Source organism: Panthera pardus, unplaced genomic scaffold (genome assembly GCF_024362965.1).
Source record: "Panthera pardus isolate Hobbes unplaced genomic scaffold, ASM2436296v1 HiC_scaffold_17, whole genome shotgun sequence".
Classification (NCBI taxonomy): Eukaryota; Metazoa; Chordata; class Mammalia; order Carnivora; family Felidae; genus Panthera; species Panthera pardus.
In genome coordinates this window covers 87589130-87614926 of record NW_026526732.1, presented here as the reverse complement: position 1 = coordinate 87614926, position 25797 = coordinate 87589130, and the positions used below count along the sequence as shown (strand labels likewise).

General features: G+C 34.6%; 1 protein-coding gene across 14 annotated transcripts in view; it reads left to right on the top strand.

Moving 5' to 3' along the window:
* The window catches only part of FAM135A (family with sequence similarity 135 member A), a 120474-nt gene that overhangs the window by 68636 nt on the left and 26041 nt on the right, over window positions 1-25797 (top strand). The window lies entirely within an intron of this gene.

Below are 25797 nucleotides of genomic sequence, written 5' to 3'. Positions count from 1 at the left end.
ATTTCATTATGAATAAAAAACCTGATTTTTACCCTTATGTTGATAAATTAGAAAAGAGACATTTACTGTTGTGTTATTGTTTGATTTCTTAAGTTAATAATAAAACAATACAGTTAAGCACATGATTTGTCTCAGTTACAACTCTTGCCAATAAGAAAAATCATCTAAGTGTAACTAAAATAGAAAACTATATGATACAGGCTAGCCACTGGAACCTAAGAACAGGTATTAGTCAGGTCTCATTAGAAACAGAAATCAGGAACAAGAGAGCCATCTTAAACTAATCTAGACTCTTTCTCCGACTTTTCCTCCTTTTGCCTCATTTAGGAATGTGTATTACAAACTTGGAGAGTCAGGGGGTAGTAATCTAGACACATGTTTGCTGTAGGCTTACTATGGACCTTGTGCAGAAATTTTTGTACAATTTTATTGTATAGCTTATCAAGAGGCTTTGATATATGAAACATCTGACTACTTTTCCAGTCTTATCTCTTTGTATGCTCTGTACACACATTAATTTTCCTGACCTACTTACTAGTAGGTCCTTGAAAACACCGTGTTTTCTTTTTTTCCTTTTTCTTTTCTTAATTATAAAACATATTATCAAAATTAGAAAAGTACATAAAACATGCACATTTTAACAATTAATTAAAGGCACATATCCTTTTAACTGTCACCCAGATCAAGAAATAGAAAATTGTGAATACCACAGCAGTGCCTTGTGTGTTTTTTCCAGTTTCTCTTCTCTCCCTGACATTTAGAAGTAATCACCATCTTGTCTTTTCTGATAAGGAGTTCATCACTTCTTTTAGTTTTACCATCTGTGTATGTGTTCTAAATAATACAAGTTGTTTCATTCTGTCATGTTATTCAGCCTATGTTACTGAATTCTATATAAATGAGATGATACAGTGTATATTCTTTTATATCTTCTTTCACTCAAGATTGTGTTTGTGAGGTTAATCCATGTTTTTATCAGTAGCTATAACTGTTCATTTTCATTGGTGTGATGTATTTTATTTGCATATACCCACAGTATGTGTATCCATTCTGCTGATGGACATTTGGATTACTCCTAACTTGTAGCTATTACAAACCAAGCTACTATGAACATTCTTGTACATACTCCCTGGCATGATAGTTTCTCTAAATTATTTACTTGTAAGGGAAATTGCTATGTCATAGGATCTGTATAACATCAGTTATTTACAAGCAAATGCCACACTATTTTCCAAAGTGGTGCCAGTTTTCACTGCCACCAACACTTGATGAGAGCTCTTGTTATTCCACATACACCCCACACCTCTTGATTTTTGGCAGACTTTAAATTTTGCCAGTCTGATACCATTGTAGTTTTAATTTGCATTTCTCTGATGACCTGTGAGGTTGAGCACTATTTTGTATGACTATTGGCTATGTAGATTTCCTGTTTGTAAAGTACCTGTTCAAATTGTTTAATCATTTTTCTATAGGATTACCTTTCTTTTTCATCTTGATTTGGAATACTTTTCTATGTATTGGCCTTTGTTACATGTTTTGTAAATAAATCTTCTCTTGTGTCATTGGTTTTTTTTTTCCCCATTATCTTTGTGCTGTCTTTTGATAAATTAGAGGTCTTAATTTTAGTGTAAATGGAACAGAAGAGAAAGGCCAGATATAGACGTATCCATACTTGGACATAATATATCCAGAGCAACATATAGAGAAACCTCAAGATTTCAAGAAAAGTTGAGATTTTCAATAAATGATGTTGGGACAATTAGGTATTCATGTGGAAAAAAAATACTATGTAAAATTCAGTTTAAGGTGGATTGAAGACAAATATGAAAAGCAAAGTCATAAAGCTTATAAAATATAATAGAGAATTTACAGAAGAGTTACTAAAATAGTACAGAATAATCCTATATACTCTTCATCAGAATCACAAGTTACAATTTTGTCATGTTTATCATTCCTTCTTTTTATAGATAGGTTATACACACACACACACACACGGATTTTTTTTTTCCTGGATCATTTGTTTTTTAGAGGCATCATGTTCTTTTATCCGTAAATACTTAAGGGCATATTGACTAAGAACAAAAATACTTTCTTACTTAACCATAGGACAGTGATCAACTTTATGAAATTTAATATTGATACAATATTGATATCTAATGCAAAACTCATTTGATATTTTATTGTTTGTCTTAATAATGTCCTGCCTGACTTTTCCCCTTTTCCAGGATCAAACTCAGGATCACACATTGCATTCAGTTTTCATGACCATTTAAATTCTTTAGACTCATTTAATCTGGAATAGTTCCTTGTATTTTCTTTGTCTTTCATAAAGAGTATTGGCTAGTTTTGTAGACCATTGTTCCGTTTAGGTTTGTATTATGTGTATTATGTTTCCTTATGGTTAGATTCAGGTGATATAGTAATAGTGGAAATATACTATATTTTATTTCTTTGTCAATCAGTTTTGGTAAATTATGTTTTTTAAGGAGTTTGTTCTGTCTAAATTTATTAATTTATTGGCACCAAATAATTCATAGTATCCTTCAATTATTTTTTTTAACATCTTAAGTATCTGTAGTGTTTTTCTGTTTTATTTTTGTTGTCAGTTATTTGTGCCTTTATTCTCTTTTTCTTGACTGGTCCCATCAGAAGTGTCATTTTACTAGTTTTTTCAAAGAACTAACTTGATGTTAATTGTCTCGTGTGTTTTGTTTTGGGTTTTATTAGTTTTCCTTTTGACTTTAGTAGTTCCTCTTACTTTCTAAAGGTTTATTTTGCTTTTTAAAGCTTCTATAAGTAGATGTTTAGCTTATTGATTATAGCATTTCTTTTTTTCTGCTTTATACATTTAAGTTGATAAGTTTTTCCCTAAGTACTGCTTTAGTACAAGTTTTTAATATGTTCTTTTTATCCTTTGGTTCTCAGTATTTTCTAAATTTTGTGAGCAGTTTATTCTTTGATTCAGGGTTGTTTAGAAGTTTTTTTCTCATTAGTATATAAAATGGTTTATAAAAATAATAAATACATCTATTCCTTCATTTTCTGGATATAAACATAAACAATTTACTAGTCAATGACAGGACTCCATAGGACTAGTCAATGATAGGACTTTATACACACATACTACCCCAAATGGGAAATCATGCAGCATACCAATAATAATTTGGTTGGGAAATCTTTGATTTAAAGCACTATAGGTAAACAAAACCATTTTAAAGAATACACTAGATATGTTGTCCTATATTTAGCAGTTGTTATTTTTGCCTTGCTCAGAAATCCAAGAAATTGAGTGCCTGCCCATAGTCTTCTGAAATAAGGGACCAGAGACCGTTCTTGTCCAAAAATTGCCATATTTTGTATCAAGTGACCCTGCAATTTGAATTAGAGGTTGGCACTTAGACCAAAGGTAGTCATCTACAGCGTGAACATAGAGAAGACTGGTAATTTTTGAAGGTGGCTGCTGCATTAACTCTGCTGATTTGGAGCATTTTCTATTAGAAGAATGACTGAATAAAGTATTCAGATCATTTGTCTTGAATAATTCAAACATGGGACACAAAAGAAGAGACCCAGTTACTAAACAGTGGCAGAAATCAAGAGAAGGTCATAGACAAAAGTCATGAGACAATAGAAGCCATGAATAAACCATTTATTACAAGATAGGGATGAAAGTAAAAAGGAACAAAAGCAAAGCAGGGAGAGTGTCAGAGATAGAGAGGAACGTGAGAATGGAGAAATGACTAGAAAAGGAAAGACCAAACACTGGTTTCTGAACTGCTACTAGAGTGATACTAGGATATTAGTCCAGGAAATGAACAGCATTTCAGTTTCATAAGAACTGGCTGTTTGGCTGCAGAGTCACTTCCTTGGATGTCCTTACTTTATATCCTTATAAAAATCCCACACAGCCTGAGATTATCTGACCACATCTCTGTCTCTTACTAACTAAAGAGCCTGTATTTCCAAGGCTGTGTTTCTTTGTTTCCAAATGTATTGATTTCCTGGTTGTCTTTTTATTGTTGATTTCTAGTTTATCTTCATTGTGGTTAGAAAAGTCTGTGATTTCAGTATTTCAGTATTCTTGGAGACTTGCTTTATACTAGGAATGTGTATTCATCAGATTGCTGGGTTAAGTGTAAAATATGCTGGGTTGTTTATAGATCATTTTGTTCAAATTTTTCATATTCTTCATGAATTTATGGCTGCTAGTGCTATCAACTACCAAGAAAAGTGTGGTAAAATCTCCCATTATGGTTATAAATGTGTCTTATTTGTTGTTACCAGGTAGTAAGTGGCAGAGATGGGATTCAGACCCAAGCAGTATGGTTCAATAGCCTGTGTTCCTTACCGTTTGACATACTGCCTCTCAAGATAGAGAAGGGAATTATAGCAAGGATCAGAGGCAGCTTTGTAGCATAATATTTTATGAGGTTGGGGTTGTCCTGGGTAGAATAAGAACAAGAAGGTAAGCCAGTAGAGAAGCTGATGAACGCAACTTTGAAAAAAGGGAGCAAAGAAGGAAGGCCAAGATAAAATTGGGTTTATGGAAAACTAAAATGTCAAAGATAAACTGAACTTTTTCCTAGAGCTTCGTTTTTCTCACTCCATTCTAGATAATAAAAAATGGCCTATTTAACTCCTAAAAGAATCAAGGAAAGGTAATTAAGACACAGAGAGAAAGTGCCCTAGTGTTACTTAACCAGGAATAATAAACCTTGCTCTGTCATGCCCTGCTCTGATGTATATCACAAAAACTGGAAATGGTGGTATATTATGTCCTTTGATTCCCATTTATGCAGTTAAATAGGAACTTTGTTCATAAAGTTTATCAGTATTCTGAAAATACATTGCTAAGCCTACAGTAACCGAAGTAGTCCAAAGGTCATTCATTGTTTGTACTGGGACAGAATTGGCTGTAATAAAGTGTATAGGCTGTCTGATAATGTATTTAGAAACAGTGCAATTGAACTAAGTTACAGAAGTGAACGTATGATATGGAATCTCTTGTTGGAGTGGAAGCAAATAATGAGGCAAAGAAAGAGTTGGACTAAAAAGAGGAAATGTAATTCTATACTTGATAAGAACAATGTAATGAATTAGTTTAACATTTGTTCTACCATGTTATGTGATATCAAGATTCAGAAAGGACAGATTTTCTGAATCTTGGAAAATTAAGTCAACCAGACTGGTAGAATTTTGTGGTTACATGCCATACACATTCACATTAAAGCATAGAGACTATTATGTATGAGTGATTCCAGTACCCCATATTACATAAAGATGAAAGGCAGTAATATCAGCATCATGGCAGTATAAAATGTCTTTTGTTTTTGTCCCACCCACAACAACAAAAATTTAGCATCTATCCATGAACAAAAGTGACTGTGGGAGCTGTGGGATCTAATACCATATACTAAGGAACCCTGGAGGCATCTCACCCACCTGTGCATTGGATAATAAGCAGAAGGATTTCAGTCTTGACCCTGCAGTGGCCTGTTTACCAGCTCTTGATGCTCGTGGCTACAGTCTGGGAACCCCTGGGGAATTAGATTTAGATAGTTACCCAGGGTTGAGAGAACCTTTACAGAAGTTCATATTTCCAGAAGAGAAGTTCCAGTATTCCATTGGCAAAAAAAAAAAAAAAAAAAAAAAAAAAGTACAAGTTTGGATGCATTAGAATTCTAGCAAGAGAATAGCTTGTCTTTAAATATATCATCCCTTGCCCAAAATAGCACAGCTTAGGTCTAAGAGAACCCTTCTTGGCCTGTGATTTTTCATGCAGAGAAAAAGGAGAATGGATGAGTTGAGTACCCAGCTTCCCTAGCTGTGCAGGACATTGCCAAAGTGGCTTTTCTCTCTCTCTCTCTCTCTCTCTCTCTCTCTCTCTCTCTCTCTCTCTCTCGCTTTCTCTCTCTCTCTCTCTCTCTCTCTCTCTCTCTCTCTCTCTCTCACCCCATCTAGAGTTCTAAATCAGGAGTTCCATGACTTGGGGGGTAAAGTGGAAAGAGACTGGGAGAGTGGCAGATGGGTCTCTCAGAAAGCATTAAAGGGACTCATACTTCTCACTACATCACAAACTCCGTTAAAAGTTTGCTCATGAGCTACTTGGACAGCCTCGGCTGTGGATCCCTCCAACTGGCCATGGGTACCCCCACCATTCCATATGCCTCACCCACACCCTCCCTTCTACTCTGCATCTGGCTCCCTATGTGCACTGCTGAAGGCAGTGACAAAAGTAAACTTTGGCAGATCTGTAGCTGCAGGCCAGGAAGAGACCGTAAATGAGCTGTGGCATCACATTTGAGAAATAAAAGATAGGCAGTCAGCACTCAGCCTGATATGTTGCAGGAAGGAGAGAAGGAATACAATATTAAAAAGTTTGCCAAAGAGGGAGCAAGAAATATAGAGCAGGTATATCCATAGAAAGTCTGAGAAAACCTCAGAATCCCTGTCAAGACTGAGGAAATATTTCTGCCCCGAAGACAGTAAATACTGGAGGAGGTGACTGCTACTTCAAATGTTAAGGTAGAAATGCAAAACTCCAAGGAACATGAAACATCAGGGGAAAATGACATCACCAAAGGATCATAATCCTCCAGTAACCGAAACCAAAAACAGGGAGATCAGAAATTTACCCAATAAAGAATTCAAAGTAGCCATTTTAAGGAAACTCAGCTACAAGAAAACACAGAAAGATAATTCAACAAGATTAAGAAAGCCGTGCACAAAATGAGAAGATTAACAAAGAGATAGAAATCATTAAAAAAAAAAAATCAAAAGCAAATTCTGGAGCTGAAGAATTTGGTGAATGAAATGATAAATGCAGTAGAGAGCATTCACGACAGAATGAACCAAACAGAAAAAAAGAGTCTGTGATAAAAGATAGGAACTTGAAATTCCAGTCAGAGGAGAGCAAAGAAAAAAAGAATGAAAAAGAGTGAAGAAAGGCTTCCTGATCTATGAGATACCAGCAAAAGTAATAATTTGTAATTATTCAAGCTCCAGAAGAAAAAGAGAGGGAGAAGGGAACAGAAAGCCTATTTGAAGAAATAATTACTGAGAGTGTCCCAAACATGGGAAGACATTTGGATATCCAAGTACATAAAGCTCATAGGTCACCACCAAACCAACTAAATCTAGGGAGATCCCCTCCAACACACTATAATAAAACTGTCAAAAATCAAAATCAAAGAGATAATATTGAAAGTTGCAAGAAAAGAGAAGATTGTAATCTACAATCAGTGGATTTGTTAGGAAAAACAAAGACTGGAAGAAGAAAGCTACAAAACAGCCAGAAAACAACTAATGAAATGGCATTAATTAATCCTTACATATCAGTACTCTAAATGTAAATGGATTGAATTCTCCAACCAAAAGTCATAGAGTGGCTGAGTAGACAAAAAAAGAACCAACTATATGCTGCCTACGAGAGACTCACTTCAGCTTTAAGGACACACATGGGCTCAAAGTGAAGCAATGGAGAAAGACATTCAATGCAAGCAGAAACCTAAGAAGAATAAGGATAGCTATACTTGTTTTTTTAAGGTTAGTTGTACTTATATCACACAAAATAGACTTTAAGTCAAAATGATAATAAGAGACGGGCAACTAGGTGGCTCAGTCGATTGAGCATCCAGCTTTGGCTCAGGTCATGATCTCCCGGTTCGTGGGTTGGAGCTCCGCGTCGGGCTCTGTGCTGACAGCTCAGAGCCTGGAGCCTGCTTCAGATTCTGTGTCTCCCTCTTTCTTTGCCGCTGCCCTGCTCACACTTGTCTCTGTCTCTGTCTCTCAAAAAGTGAATCAACGTTAATAATTTTTTTTAAAAAACAATGAAAATGAGATAAAGAAGGTCATTATATAATGATAAAGAGGTCAGTTCTTCAAGAAGATCTAACCATTTAAGTATATATGCACCCAGCATTGGAGCACCTAAATATACTAAGCAGATACTAACAGATCTGAAGGGAGAAATAGAAAGCAATACAGTAATAGTAGGGGACTTCATTACCCCACTTTCAACAATGGATAGATCATCCAGATAGAAAATCAATGAGGAAACATTGGGCTTGAACCATACTTCAGACCAAATGTACCTAACAAATATAGATAAAATACTTGATCCAACAGCAGCAGAATACACTTTTTTCTCAGGTGTACATGGAAGATTCTTAGCAGATTTTAAAAGATTGAAATCATACCAAGTATCTTTAAATCACAACAGTGTGAAACTAGAAATCAATTAACAGAAGGAAATCTGGAAAAATCACAAATATGTGGATGTAAAACAGCACTCCTAAATAACCAATGGGCCAAAAATCTCAAATAAATAACCTAAATTTACATATCAGAGAACTAGAAAAAGAACAAACTTAAGCCCAAAGTTAGCAGAAGGAAGGAATTAACAAAGATTATAACAGAAATAAGACCAAAAAACAATAGGAAAAATCAACAAAACTAAGAACAAGGTCTGTTTGTTTGTTTGTTTGTTTGGAAAAGATAAGCTCAACACTTTTAGCTAGACTGAGAAAATAATTTATAATATAAAATGAAAGAAGATAGAGTGCAACTGATAACCACAGAAATACAAAGGATTATGAACAATTATAAACCAACAAATTGGATGAGTAAAGAGATTGAATCGTTAACCAACAATTACTCATCAAAGAGAAGTCTAGGAAAAGATGGCTTCACTAGTGAATTCTACCAAATATGTAAAGGATTAAAGCTAATCTTTCTCAAATTCTTCCCAAAAAAATCAAAAAAGAACACTTCCAAACTTTTTTACAATGCCAACATTAGCCTAATACTAAAGCCAGATAAAGAGAATATAAGAGAAGTAAACAACAATCCAATATCCTTGATGAATGTAGATGCAAAAATTCTTAACATAATATTAGCAAACTGAACTGAACAGATTAAAAGGATCATACACCATGATCACATGGGATTTATCCCTGGGATGCAAGGATGCTTCAGTACACACAAGTAAATAAATGTGATATACCACATTAATAGAATGAAAGATTAAAATTACATGATCCTCTCAATAGATGCAGAAAAAGTATTTGGCAAAATACAATATTCTTTTATGATAAAAACTCTCAACTGGATATAGAAGGAATGTACATAATAGTAATATGACAAGCCCACAGCTAACATCATACCCAAGGGTAAAAAGTTGAAACCTTTTCCTTTACTATCATGAACAAGACAAGGGTGCCCATTTTCATCACTGCTATTCAACAAAGTACTGGAAGTCTTCATTAAGCAATTAGACAATAAAAAGCAATAAAAGACATCCAAATCAGAATGGAAGAAGTAGGGGTGCTTCAGTGGCTTTGTCATTTCAGTTTCTGACTCTTGATTTTAGCTCAGGTCATGATCTCGTGGTTTGTGAGATTGAGCTCCACATCTGGCTTTGCACTGACATCAATGTGGAGCCTGCTTGGGAGTCCCTCTCTCCTTCTCTCTCTCTTTCTGCCCCTCCCCCACTCACTTACGCTCTCTCTCAAAATAAACATTTTAAAAAAAGGAAGTAAAATTGCCTCTGGTTACAAATGATATGATTTTATATATTAAAAAATGCTTATGACTTCATCAAAAAACTGTTGGTATTAATCAACAAATTCAGTAAAGTTTTGGGATACAAAATCAATATATAAAACTTAGTTGCATTCTGTACACTAACAGTGAAATACTTGAAAAAGAAATAAAGAGAAGAGTCCCATTCACAATAGCATCAAAAATAAGAAAATACTTAGGAATAAATTTAACCAGAAGCTATAAGATCTGTTACTGAAAACTACAAGACTTTGATGAAAGAAAATGACAGAAACACAAATGGAAAGATATTCCATGTTCATTGATCAGAATTAATATGGTTAAATATCCATCTATAGTTTCAGTTCAATCCTTATCGAAATTCCAAGAGTATTTTTCACGGAAATAGAAAATCACAGTTCTAAAATTTATATGGAACCACAAAAGACCCTAAATAACCAAAGCAAGACTGTGAAAGAAGAGCAAAGCTGAAGGCTTCACATTTCCTGATTTCAGACTATATTACAAAGCTGTAATAATCAAAACAGCATAGTACTGGCATAAAAATAGGCAAATAGACAAAAGGAACCAAATCAAGAGCCTAGAAACAAACCTTTGCATATATGGCCAACTTATATTTGACAAAAGAGCCAACTATACTCAATGGGGAATGGTGTCTTCAATAAGAGGTGCTGGGAAAACCGAGTAACCACATGTAGAAGAATGAAATTGGACCCCTACCTAAAACCGTTCACAAAAATTAGCTCAAAATGGACTAAAGACTTCAACCTAACACCTGAGACTATAAAACCCCTAGAGGAAAACAGGGAAAAAGCTCCCTGACATTGGTTTTGGCAGTGATATTTTGGATTTGACACCAAAAGCAAAGGCGTAGGTAAATAAGTGGGACTACATCAAACTAAGAAGCTTCTACACAGCAATGGAAACCGTCAACAAAATGAAAAGGCAACTTAGTGAATCGAGAAAATATTTGCAAGTCATGTATATGATGAGCTTAATATTTAAAATATATGAAGAACTCCTGCAACTCAATTAAAAAAAAACTGATTAAAAAATGCACAGAGACACTGAAGAGCCATTTATACAGACATGCAAATAATCAATGGGTACATGAAAAGATGCTCAGTGTCACTGATCATTAGGAAAGTGCAAATCAAAATCACAATGAGTCATCACCTCATACTTGTTAGAATGGCTGTTATAAAAAGCCAAGAGATAACAAGTGCTAGCAAGGATCTGATAAAAAGGGAACCCTTGTGCACTGTTGGTGTGTATGTAAATTGGTGCAGACACTATGGCAAAACAGCGTGGAAGTTTCTTAAAGTCTTAAAAATAGAACTACCATATGGACTAGCAATATCACTTCCAGGTACATATCCAACGGAAAAGAAAGCAGGATCTCGAAGAGATACCTGCACTCCCATGTTTATTGCAGCATTATTCATAATAGCCAAGACATGGAAATAACCTAAGTGTCCGTTAATGGATGACTGGATAAAGAAGATGTGGTATATTTAGGTTTCCCATACTATCACTTTGCTTTTGTGAAAGACCTCCACTAGTTACCTGTTTTTGCTAACCAGAAGAAATACCAAGAAGATTGTTGGTTTTATGAAATGGTTTTATGACCATTTATGAAATTGTCATTGCTTTCTTACTTTATGCCAATTCAGCTTAAGAAAGGTTTCATAGTCGGGGGGGTGCCTGGGTGGCTCAGTCGGTTGAGCATCTGACTTCACCTCAGGTCATGATCTTACAGTTTGTGAGAGTTCCAACCCCACATCGGGCTCTGTGCTGACAGCTCAGAGCCTGGAACCTGCTTCAGATTCTGTGTCTCCCTCTTTCTCTGCCCCTCCCCCATATGTTATTGTTCTCTCTCTCTCTCTCTCTCTCTCTCTCTCTCTCTCTCTCTGTCTGTCTCTCAAAAGTAAATGTTAAAAAATTTTTTAAAAAACTCAAAGTTTTCACTGGAATCCTCTGTTTTTAGATAGTGGGAGAAACCTGTATATACAATGGAATATTATTCAATTATTAGAAAGGACATCCTTCCATTTGCAACAACACAGATGGACCTTGAGGGCATTACACTAAGAGAAACAAGTCAGGGAAAACCAAGTACTGTATGATATCACTTACATGTAGGTTCTAAAAAAGCTGAACTGATAGAAACATAATAGAATGGTGATTACCAGCGGTGGAAGGGTGGTGTGAAATAGGGAGCTACTGTTCAAAGGGTACAGACTTCCAGTTATAAGATAAATAATTTCTGGGGATCTAATTTATATCATGGTGTTTTAGTTAACAGTACTATACTGTATACCTGAAAGTTGGGAAGAGAATGGATCCTAAATGTTCTTACCACAAAAAAGAAATGGTAATTATGTGACATGATGGATGTGTTAGCTAATGCTTAAGGTGGTAATCATCTTGCAGTATATAAGTGCATCAAATCAATACCTTGTACTCCTTAAACATGTATGTTGCATGTGGTATGTCAGATATGCCTGAGTCAGTATAGCTGAGAAAAAAGGTTAAAGGTATTTAATATCAAGTGAAAGATGTCTTTGTCATTTTAAACTGAGAAATGGAATTATCAAGGAAGATAACTTACAAAAAGCAAAAAAATAAATTGAAAATCAATAAATTATAATGAAGTTTCTATGTGTCAAGAACTATAAAGAATCTGAGATCTGTAAAGGACTTACAAGCACATAAGGTAACCTGTAACCTAGCATACATTTATTGATGCATAGGGGTCCCACATTTGCAGTACATGTCCCATTTTGTAATGGACATGGGCATGCATGCTATTTACTCCAAAGGGAATCTATCTACCAAGGCTGTGAGCAAATCTGCTCTTTGCTCCTGAGGAAGACGTATCTCTGTCTTCCTAGGCTATTCTCAATACAAACATCCTTGAAAAGATAGTCTGTAACAAGGACAGTCAATGTTTCTGCTCACAAGACTTAGAAATGTGAGACCCTGAAGAATTGTCTTTCAACAGTGTTTATGGAGAACTTATTTTCACCAGTTTATTTCCTCAACAGTTTCACTGATCTTTATTGCTAGTGCTTCCAAAGATGCCTCTTGTGTTACAGTGCTTCCCATTATACCATCAGAGATGCCATATTTAATGTGTATTGTAGCTTGTGCCTAGAATTGTTAAGTCCAGTGTTGAGATCAACATATGCCATTTACAGGTTTGGAGAGCCATGTTGTGTGCTTTGTACTTTGTCCTAGCATTGCAGACTTGTATTCTGCCCTGAACAAGCTCTTGTTAGGGCTGCTGAAGTAAGACAGAATAACAGTTGATCTGGCATTCTTTCAGGGACAACTTGAATAAATCTTTACTTCTGTCCTACTAAATAAATACCTTGAGTTGACAGATAAAATACAGAGTACCTGATTAAATTTTAATTTAGGTAAGCAATGAATAACTTTTAGTATAACTTTTAGTATGCAGTATTTGGGAAATACTTACACTAAAAAAAATTATTTGTATTTCAATGTCCTGTTTTGTAGAATTGCCAGATATAGCAAATAAAAATATAGGATGCCTAGTTACATCTGAATTTTAGGTAAGCAACAAATAATTTTTCAATTTAAGTATGTCTGGTGCAACCCTATCAAATAGGATACCAAAGCGGATTTAACCTTGTTTTATATATTTTTGGATTAATGAAGTATGTCTTATGGAGGTGCAGAAAATGGGAAAGAATTCCTTGGTCAAGAAGAAAATAATTTTGAGCTTAGTAATCTTGTGTGGAAGCAGAACATGTGGTAAACATGGCTTTACTCAATATGCACTGATATTTATGATCCTAACCTAAAGCAAAGAAATCCAAGTTGATGTAATGTTTTTGCTGTTTGATTACTTAATATTCTTTGCTATTACTCATTTAAACTCTTCATTTAACGAGCCTTTCCTTAGACTGTAAAATGAAAATAATTTGCTTTATAAGCCTTCGTAAAATAGTATTTCAAAGTATACAATTGTCAGAATTAGGGAAGTTTTAAGAATTTTCATTGATCTCTGTATATTCCTCTGAATTTGTTAAAGTTGATTTATTTTGGGAGAGAGGGAGAGAGCGTGCATACACATGTGAGCAAGCGTGAACAGGGGAGGATCAGAGAGAGAGAGGGAGAGAGAGAAGCCCAAGCAGGCTCCACTTTGGGCTCTCCACTGTAGAGCCCAAAGCAGGGCTTGATCTCAGGAACCATGAGGTCATGACTTGAGCTGAAATCAAGAGTTGGACACTTAACCAACTTGAGCCACCCAGGCTCCCCTCCTGTCAATTTTAGTGTGAACCTAAAACTGCTCTAAAAAAGTAGTCTTTAATATTTTTTAAAGAAATCTTCATTGGACATCCTCATATGCAAATTTCTGTGCCCTGTTTGGCATCTATGTTTTATTCAGAGTTGTGCCCACCTTTGCTCCCATAACCCTATTTTCTTTGAGTAACATCTCTTCTACCTTGTAGTTGCATATTTAGTGGTTCTCCCATAACCAATGACTAGAAGCCAAAGGATTCATCTTAAAATTGGAGAGAGAGCTATTTTTTCTTTCTGGTTAGATAGAATACATTGTTGTGCTCTTAGAAATGTAAAGTTTGGGTTGTTGTTTTTTTTTTTTTTCTCCGTAGAATGTTCAGGACCATAATAATTTATTCATGTATTTTTACTTAACAAAGTATGTATAACAATTATTATCTTCCAGGCATGAGTTGGCTTACAAATGTTAACTAATTTAATCAAAATGCCGTAAAGTAAATACTTTATGATACTCATTTTACAAAAGAATTTAGAAAAATGAAATAACTTGGCCAAAGTCACACAGCTTGTACATGATAGAGAGGAGATGCAAACCCTTGCAGTAGATGCAGATCTGATATTTTTATGTTTCATCTGTTTCCCATGCGTTTTTAAAATATCAAAAATGAGGTAAATTAAGACTTCAAACAAAATAGTCCAGACTTGTAACTTTGGAATACCATTCATTCTGATGCTGGTGTGCTATGCTATTCATATTTTAAAAATAAAAAGAAACACAGTCTCAAACATAATTTTCAGTGATCACTTTCTAATGCAAAATATGATTTTGTATTTTTTTTCCCAGTTGATGTAAAGAGAAAGTGCCATTTGCATTTATTCCCTGGGATTATAAAAAATCCTGTGGAACACTAAACATACCACAGATGATATAATAGCTAGAAAATCAAAGCATCATTTATTGACAGCACCACAAAAAGAGAATAGTCAAAAGCATAGGTTATATGTAATATAATGGCTATAGGTAACTCTTGTCTGAGACTGAATTTTTGAAGAGATGGGTTTAGATTAGTTTAGTTTTCTTTTTTTACATAAAATTTACATAACCATGTCACATGTACAACTTAGTAGCATTTAATACATTCACAATATTGTACAACCATCACCTCTGCCTGATTACAATACAGTTTAAACACCCCAAAAGGAAACCCCATACCCATTAAACAGTCACTCCCCATTTCCTCCTCCCCCCGTTCTCTAGCGAACACTAGTCTGATTTATTCATTCTGGATGTTTCATATAAAGGTAATCGTGCAATATATGACTTTTGTGTTTGGTTTCTTTCGCTTCATTCATTCATGTTGTAGCATATATCCGTCCTACATTCCCTTTTTTTTTTAATTTTATTTAAATCCAAGTTAGTTAATAGATAGCGTAATAATGGTTTCAGGAGTAGAATTTAGTGATTCATCACTTACATAAAATACCCAGTGCTCATCCCAACAAGTGCCCTCCTTAATGTCCATCCCCCAACTAACCCATCTCCCCACCTAACACCCCTCCAGCAACCCTCAGTTTTCTGTGTTTAAGAGTCTCTTATGGTTTGCCTTCCTCTCTGTTTTTCTCTTATTTTCCCTTCCCTTCCCCTATGTTCATCTGTTTTGTTTCTTAAATTCCACATATGAGTGAAATCATATATTTATCTTTCTCTGACTGACTTATTTCACTTAGCTTAATACCTTCCAGTTCCATCCACATTGTTGCAAATGGCAAGATTTCCTTCTTTTTGAAAAGAGTAATATTATTTCTCCAAGTAATATTCCATTGTATATGTATACTACATCTTCGTTATCCATTCATCATTCAGTAAACATTTGGGCTCTTTTCATAATTGGGCTATTGTTGATAGTGCTGCTACCTTTGCTTTCCATGTCTGGGGCTCGGCTCTTTTAAATCTTGAGTAGGGCAAGATTTGTTATTTTTATTGTGGCCAACCTACTGGGTTGCACAGTGGTATTTCACTGTGGCTTTGATTGGCATTTCACTAATGACTAATGATACTGAGTATCTTTTTGTGTGCTTGTTGGCCATTTGTATATTTGAGAAATGTGTATTCAAAGTCCTTTGCCCATTTTTTAATTGGTTGCCTTTTGTTAATTGAGTTTCAGGAGTTCTTTATATATTCTGGAAACTAGACCATTATCAGACATATTATTTTCAAATATTTTCTTCTATTTATGGATTGCCTTTTTTACTCTCTTGATAGTGTCTCTTTATACACAGGGCATCAGGACAGGAAAAAAAGTCCTAAACTAATTTTTTTAATAAAAGGGTCTTATAAATTAAGGCCAATATATTCAGCAGTTATTTTCGTAGTAAAATTTTTAAACAATATAATTTAACCCTTTTTTTAATTGAAAGAAAGTGTTATCGTTAGGAGTCCTACCAATAAAATTTTCTTGGAATCATTCATTTATTACATACAGTTGGAGAAAATCCACATAGCAAGGGAAAAATGGGTTTTTTAATTTAAATTTCCTTAATGTATATATCTATGTTACAGTTAGATTTTCATGCCTAATATCTATGTATGTATGTCTGTATATATATGTATGAATATATGTCTGTGTGTGTATGTATATATACATAATATATATAGTCCTCATAGAGGCTTATTAGCACAGAAACTTTACATTCAAGAGATCTAAATTTTATAAATACTAATACAAGCTTCTTGAATTATCATTGGTAACATATTTTTTAAAACCAGGCATAAAATATAATCTCTGCCTCTTCTGTTTAACCACTTAACTGGAGAAAAACATGAAAAGGAATAAATTTTATTATCTCTAATCAATATTGTCACATATGCTTTTAATGTAAGGTGAGGTTCCCCTCTCCCAAAGAAAGGTATCCTGTAAAAAAAGAAAGATTTCCTTTCTATTTAAGCCCTTATAAACATATTATTGAGTGCTCTCTCAACTTTATTTTGAACATAAAGTAAGAGAAAAAATTTATTGTCTTCAATATAAAAGGAAATAAAGTCAGAGATTAAGGTTGTATGAAACATGGTGGCAAGTAAAAGATAGAGTTTCTTAAATGACGTTAAAGAGCATTCCAAAACAAAATGCTCAGGGAATAGATCACTAAAGTTCTTATCACTATTTAGAGACTGTTTAGAGAAGGCATGTTAGCTTAAAACACCTTAGGCCATGACAGTGTTTTAAATGATTTTACAGGTTACCTGATAAGATCAGTAAAAAAGGGAGTCAAAGATATGTACACCTGATAAGATCAGTAAAAAAGGGAGCAAAGATTGCTGGGATTGAACTTTACACTGGCAAGTGTTGAATATCAGTTTAAACGAATTTTGTAAAGATTTTCTAAAAACCAACACAAAATATTGTTATAGTGATCACAAATTTATGAAACTATGAAACTAATGAAAAAAAATTTAGTATTACACAAATGACTTGGGATAAAATTTCCTATGAAGGCATTATTATACATGGATCCAAAAGGGGCTATATCTCAAAACACTTGGACAACAGTGAGGATTATGATTGAGTTGAACTCAGTGTTCTTGAGATCTTAAAGGTTCTAGAGAGGTAAGAGTTATATGATCTAGGAAACTCAGCAACTCATGTTTGCCATTGATTGAAGTGACAGAGGCCAGTAGACCAACTCCCAGTGTCAGTGAAACACAATAGATTGTATAAACGACATATCCAACAGATAGATGAGGATATGAGAAGAGTAGAACATGGATTTTATTGTGACAGTCTACCAAGTGTTAGAATATATGTATTACATCAAGTAGTGAGGGTTTATTTTTATTTTATTGAAGTCAAGTTTAAATCAGTGAAATGCACAAATTTCAAGTGTATGATCAAATGAGTTTTGACAAATCTGTTCACCCCATGTCACTAACACACCAGTCAATATATAGGACATTTCTGTTACTTCAGGAAATTACCTTGTGCTGCTTTTCATTTTGTTCCCACATCCCATAAGCAATCCCTCTTCTGATTTCTATAACCACAGTTTAATTTTATCTATACTTAAAGACATACAGATTCAGTAATACAATATGTACTCTTTCTGCATCTGACTTGCTTCACCCATTTTTAGATTGACTCATGCTTTGTGTATATCAGTAGTTCATTCTTTTGTTTTTTGTTGCTGAGCAGTATTCAGTATCTGTTGTCCTGTTATTTGTTTTCATTTTTTGGCTATTATGAATAAAGAAACTAACAATTCTTTTTGTGAACTTAGGTTTTTATTTCAGTTATATAAATATATAGGAATGGAATTGTGTGATCTTAGAGTAGATTTATCTTTAACTTTATGAAAACTGCTAATCATTTTTTTCCAAAACAGCCATACAGTTTTAAACTCCACCATCAATATATGAGAGTTCCAGTTGCTTATATCCTTGCATTATTTGGTATTTTCAGTCTTTGATTTTACCACAACAATAGGTGTGAAGTAGTATTTCAGTATGGTTTTATTTTGCATTTCTCTGATGACTAATAATAATGAGATTTTTTATTTTGAATTCAGTTTTGTATAGTGTTAAATTAGGTTGTTTTTTATTGTTTACCTATTTAGGAGTATTTATATATTCTTGTTATAAGTACATTGTCAAATATATGTATTAAAATTTTTTCTTTAGTCTGGGGCTTGTATTTTCATTTTGTTGATAGTGCATGTAGATGAAAATACTTGTTTAAACCCAGTCTCTCTTTTTTTTTTTTTTCTTTTGATTTTGGTGATTTTTGTGCCCTAAGAAATTTTTGCCTATCCCAAGGTCATGAAAATACTATCCTTTGTTTGCCTCTAGGTGTATTAGAAATACATCTTTTACATTAAAGTCCATTGTCTGTCTTGAATTAACTTTTGAACGTGATTTAAGGTAGAGGTCAATATCCATTTTCTCTCTCTTTTTTTTTTTTTTTTTTTAAGTAGGCTTCATGCCCCATGTGAGGCTTGAACTCAGAACCTCATGACTGAGAGTTGCATGCTCTACCAATTGATGCCCCAAGATCCATTTTTTTTTAGTCTATTAAGTTGTTCCAGCACCATTTAAAAAAATTTTATCATGGAGGTGTAGTTGACATACAGTGTTATATTAGTTTCAGGTGTACAACATAGTGACTTGACAATTCTATACATTACTTACTGCTCAACATTGATAAGTGTAGTTGCCATCTGTCACCATATACTGTTACTGCAATATTATTGACTACATTCCCTATGACATACTTTTCAACTCCATGTCTTAATTTATTTTATAACTGGAAGTTTGTGCCTCTTAATCCCCTTCACCTATTTAGTTCATCCCTTGAACCCCATCCTCTCTGGCCACTACCAGTTCTCTGTATTGATGAGTCTGTTTATGTTTTTTTGTTTTGTCTTTTAGATCCCACAGTAAGTGAAATCATATGGTATTTGTCTTTCTCTGACTTACTTCATGGCATAATACTCTCTAGGTCCATCCATGTTGTTGCAAGTGGCAAGGTTTCATTCTTTTTATGGCTAAGTAGTATTTCATTATATATATATCCCACATCTTTACTCATTTACCTGTGGATGGATGCTTTAATTGCTTCCATATCTTGGCTAATGAAATAATGCTGCAATAAACATAGGGGTGAATATATATTTTTGAATTATTGTTTTCGTTTTCTTTGGGTAAATTCCACTACCCAGTAGTGATTATACTAATTTCCACAGTGGTTGTACCAACTTAAATTTCTACCATCAGTGTACAAGGGTTATCTTTTCTTCATATCCTCTCCAATACTTGGCTTTTAGATACTAGCTATTTTGATTGGTGTGAGGTAGTAGTTCATTGTGGTTTTCATTTGCATTTCCCTAATGATTAGTGATGTTGAGTATCTTTTCATGTGTCTCTTGGCCATCTGTATATTTTCTTTGGAAAAATGTCTGTTCAGGTCCTCTGCACATTTTTAATTGCATTATTTGGGTTTTTGTGTGTTTTAAATTGTGTAGGTTCTTTGTATTTTTGGATATTAACCCTTTATTAGATATATTATTTGCAAATATCTTCTTCGATTTAATAGGTTGCCTTTTTGTTTCATTGATGGTTTCCTTCACTGTGCAAAAGTTTTTTAGTTTGATGTAGTCCCAAAAGTTTAATTTTGCTTTTGTTTCCCTTCCTTAAGGAGCCATATCCATAAATGTGTTGCTAGGGCCAATGTCCCAAGAAATTACTGCCTGTGTTTTTAGGAGTTTCACGGTTTCAGTTCTCACATTTAGGACTTTATATTACCTTTGTGTTTGTTGTAAGCACATGGCCCAAATTTATCTTCTTGCATGTAGCTGTCCAGTTTTCCCAGCACCGTTTATTAAAGAGACTGTCTTTTCCCATTGTATATTCTTGCCTCTTTTGTCATAGATTGAAAGTATAAGATTGGGTTTATTTCTGGGCTCTCTATCCTATTTTGTTGATCTGTGTGTCTATTTTTATACCAGTGTCATACAGTTTCAACTACTCTAGGTTTGTAGCATATCTTGAAATCTGAGATTGTGGTATCCGCAGTTTTGTTCTTTTTCAACATTGCTTTGGCTATTGGGGATCTGTTGTGGTTCCATACAAATTTAGGATGTTTGTTTTAGTTCTGTGGAAAAAACTGTTGTTATTTTAATAGGAATTGCATTGAATCTATCAATTGCTCTCAGTAGTATGGACATTTTAACAATATTAATTCTTCCCATCCATGAGCATGGAATAGCTTTCCATTTGTTTGTATTTTCTTCAGTTTCTTTCATCAGTTACTATAGTTTTCAGAGTACAAGTCTTTGATCTCTTGGTTAAATTTATTCCTAGGTATTTTATCCTTCTTGGCGCAATTGTACATTCTAACCTTATACCGAGAGGAACTAGAAAAAGAAATCCAGAGATAGTAGAAGTTGAAATAATAGAGTGAAAATAAATTGAGACTAAAAAGTAATAGAAAAGACCAATGAAATCGAGAGCTGGTTCTTTGAAAAAATAAAATTAATAAACCTTTAGCTAGACTCATAAAGAAAAAAGGACTCAAGTAAATAAAATCAGAAATGAAAGAGGAGAAATAACAACCGATACCATAGAAATACAAAGGATTATAACAGAACTATGAAAAACTATATGCCAACAAATTGGACAACCTAAAAGAAATGGGTAAATTCTTAGAATTTTCCATAACTGAATCAGGAAGAAATAGAAAATTTGAACAGATCCATCAGTAGTAATGAAATTGAATCAGTAATTAAAAAAACTCCCAACAAATAAAAGTCCAGGCTTCACAGGAATTCTACCACAAATCTAACACAGAGTTAATACCTATTTTTCTCCAACTATTCCAGAAAATAGAAGAACTTCCAGACTCCTTCTGTGAGGACAGTATTACTCTGATACCAAAACCAAAGACACTATAAAGAAAGAAAACTAAAGGCCAGTATTCCTAAAGAACATACTTGCAAAAATCCTCAGCAAAATATTAGCAAACCAAATTTAACAATACACTAACAGTATCAGTCACTGCTGTCCCTGGGATTTATTCCAGGGATGTAAGAATGGTTCAATATTCATAAGTCAATCAGTGTGATATATCACTTTAACAAGACAGGATAAAAACCAAATAATCTTAACAGACATAGAAAAAGCATTTAACAAAATTTAACATCCATGCATGATAAAAACTCTCAACAAAGTGGGTTAGAGAGAACATACCTTAACATAATAAAGGTGACATATTAAAAAAAAAAAACAACACAGCTAATATCATGCTGAGTAGTGAAAGACAAAGCTTTTCCTCTATGATCAGGAACAAGACAAGGATATCAACTCTCCCCATTTTTATTAAACATCATACAGGAAGTCCTGGCCATAACTATAAGACAAGAAAAGGAAATAAAAGGCATTCAAAGTGGTAGTGAAGAAGTAAATCTGTCACTATTTGCCAATGACATAATAATATATAAAGAAAACTCTAGGGTCCCCTCAGCGGCTCAGTCAGTTGAGCGTCCAACTTTGGCTCAGGTCATGATCTCATGGTTTATGGGTCCAAGCCCCGCGTTGGGCTCTGTGCTGACAGCTCAGAGCCTAGAGTCTGCTTCAGATTCTGTGTCTTCCTCTCTTTGTCTCTCCCTCGCTCACACTCTGTCTCTCAGAAGTGAATAGATGTAAAAAAAAAAAAAAAAAATTTTTTTAAAGAAAACTCTAAAGAGTTTTTCTACCAAAAAACTATTATAAGTAATAAATGAATTCAGTAAAATCACAGGAGACAAAAATTAATATATAGAAATCTATTGCATCTCCATACACTAATAGCAAAATAGCAGAAAGAGAAATTAAGAAAACATTCCATTTACAATTCTAGCACCATTATTTGAAAAGCCTTTCTGTCTGTCTGTCTGTTTGTTTGTTTGTTTGTTTGTTTGTTTGTTTGTTTGTTTTGGGGAGAGCGCAAGCAGGGGAGGGGCAGAGAGAGGGAGACAGAGGATCTGAGGCCAGCTCTGCACTGACAGGCTGACAGTAGCGAGCTCAATGTGAGGCTCCAACTCAGGAACCAGAAGATCATGACCTAAGCTGAAGTCAGTCACTCAACCAGCTGAGCCACCAGGTTCCCCGAAAAGACTTTCTTTTATTGAATTGCCTTAGCATCTTTGTTGAGACTCAGTTGACTGATAAGTTGAATCTATTTCTTGGCCTTCTTTTCTGTTTCATTGATCTCTTATATATCTTTATATGAATACCACCCTAACTTGATTGTCCTGTAGTTGTACATTGTCCAATTTTGTTTTTCTTCTCTTTCAGATTGTTCTGTCTCTTTCAGATCCCTTGCATTTTTATGTAAATTTAAAATCAGCTGGTAAATTTTTATTTTAAAAAATCTTGCTCAGATTTTGGTTTACATTGTGTGCTCAAGGGTTTAATACACCGGTGTTTCATGCTATTAAAAATGTCTAGAGGTGCCTGGATGGCTCACGGTTAAGTGTCCGACTTCAACTCAGGTCATGATCTCACAGTTTGTGGGTTCAAGCCCCACATCGGGCTCTGTGCTGGAGCCTGCTTCTGATTCTGTGTCTCCCTGTCTTTCTGCCCCTCCCCCACTCACACTCCATCTCTCTCTGTCTCTCTGTCACTCTCTCTTTCAAAAAATAAACATTAGGGGCGCCTGGGTGGCGCAGTCGGTTAAGCGTCCGACTTCAGCCAGGTCACGATCTCGCGGTCCGTGAGTTCGAGCCCCGCGTCAGGCTCTGGGCTGATGGCTCGGAGCCTGGAGCCTGTTTCCGATTCTGTGTCTCCCTCTCTCTCTGCCCCTCCCCCGTTCATGCTCTGTCTCTCTCTGTCCCAAAAATAAATAAAAAAATAATAATAAAAAAATAAAAAATAAACATTAAAAATGAATGAATGAATGAATGAATACAATGAAAATGTTTGGATGTTAGATCCTCCATTAAAGGGTTCCAAATTATATTAATTTTAATTTATTTTGTCTGCTTTTTATGGGAATGTTATAGGTTTATGTTTTATGCTTTTAAAGCAGGGCCTTTTTGTTTCAGTATCAAGCTCTCATAACTGCCTAGTATACTTATGTACATTTATGTATATTCTGTTCTCCTTTTTCCTTTGTCTCATTTGCTTTTTTCACATGCTGTGGATTGAAAAGTAAATAAGTTGGGGTGCCTGGGTGGCTCAGCCAGTTAAGTGACTGACTCTTGGTTTCAGTTCAGGTCATGATATCATGGTTCATGGGTTCGAGCCCTGCATCAGGCTCTGCACTGACTGCACAGAGCCTGCTTGGGATTCATTCTCTCTCTCTCTCTCTCTCTCTCTCTCTCCCTCTCTCCCTCTCTCCCTCTCTCTCTCTCCCTGCCCCCCTTTACCTCTCCCCTGCTCTCTCTCTCAAAATAAATCAATATTTAAAAAAAAAAAAGAAAAGGACATAAACCAATTAAGTTATATCTGGTAGTGACCATAAATCAGCATTGTGCATAAAGGGATCTTTAAAGTATCCTACTATGAGTACAGTCTTAAGAATTTGGGGCACCTGGGTGGCTCAGTTGGTTGAGCATCTGACTTCAGCTCAGGTCATGATCTCACGTTTCATGGGTTTGGGCCCCGCTTTGGGCTCTGTGCTGACAGCTTAGAGCCTGGAGCCTGCTTCGGATTCTGTGTCTCCCTCTCTCTCTGCCCCTGCCCCTGCCCCACTTGTGCTCTATGTGTCTCTCAAAGGTGAATAAATGTTAAAAAAAAAAAAAAAGAAGAAAGAATTTTTGTTTAGTAAACGTGTGAGGTGACTGTTTTCTTCAAGGTAGCATAGGTAATATGATCTATCTGATATTGAAATCCTGCATTCAGGATTCAAATATTACCTGGATAGGCATGTATAAAATTATTATCATAAATATATTATTAATGTATTATAATTATGTTAATAATACATGTTATTTATTATAAGTACTATAATAAATACTATGATTTTATATGCTAGTCATTTTATACAAATGCTATTTGTAATATATTATTATACTATAATAAATTTATGTTATAAATTTATGCTGTAATAAATATTATTTAGCAATTTAAGCAGTATGTTAGAGTGAACACAGATACATTAACACTTAGTTCTGTAAAACATTGATAAATACCCATTTTGAATGTTGAGAAGCTTTTTTTAACATCCTAGCTGTTTGCTAAATTTTAAATAGTTGATATTGCCAACTAAGTGAATTTTTTAAAATTAGGGTACATACACAAAATTTGTGTTACAAGCATATATACCAAAGTAGTAAATATATATTACTCATCCTAGGTTTGAATTTGTAAATTTAATATTTTTCTATGTATGTCTTTTGCACCAAATTAAGTAGTGCTGCCATCAGGTGGCAGTCATACCTTAGTTCTAGCCACACAGTACATTGAATAGGGTTATTTATTACACATTGCCATAGCACAAAATTATGGCAGGGGAAAATTAGATAAAGAATTTTGTGTGGGTACATAGAAGGAAGGAAAGGCTTTCTCTTAATAGGGAGCCATTGTGTAGAAGGGAAGAGATAAGTGGTTTGACGCAAAGATCTGGAATTTCTTAAATCTTTATTTGAATCCCATATTTATCAATGAGTAGCTATGTTATCTTGGCCAAGTAATTCACCTCTTTGTCCCTGTTTCCTCACTTATTAAATGAAGACATACTCACTTCATTTATGGTCACTACAGAATGAAAATAAAATGCTTAGCATGGAGCCTGGTAGGTAGAATGCTATCAAGAAATGATAGTTATTATTGTCAGATCAGAGCAGATAAGGAGAGAAGGAAAACCAACTAGCCAGTTTTGTAGGTCCAGCAACAACTGCAGGAATCCAGATGGCTTCAGGCTGCATTTCTTCACATTTTACAACCCTCAGGGGAAAACATCTCTCATAGATAGACAGGCAGGCTGAACCCTTTCTTCATCTTTCCCTTAGTGTTGGAGAGAAAGAAGAGACAATTGGACAGTATCTGAAAGTAAAAACACAAACCACATTCTTCTTACAGATGCCTCACATCCATCTCTCCTTAACTCACTCCCTGACTTCTTCCTCTAAAGACCCAGTCTCATCTACTTACGGAAGCAAGTTTAGTAAGTCAGAAATTTAGCTGGCTAAGTGTTGATGACAAGTAAAATATATCTCCATTTTACTTTATGTTGAAAATCAAAGAACCTTAAATCATATTCCCTTTTAGAAAAGAATCTTAGCTATAATATAATCTCAGGATGTATTGTAATTTGTCTCTCTTCCCTGTACCTTCCAAACAAAACATCTTTTCCATCTCTTTACTATTGCTTCGTATTCCTCTGATAGCTGATAGAGCCTTTTCTTGAACAATTAGAAATGAAAGGGTCTAAATACAACAATGATGAAGGAAGTATTCAGTTAGATTCGACCAACATTTACCAAGTACTTCTAAAA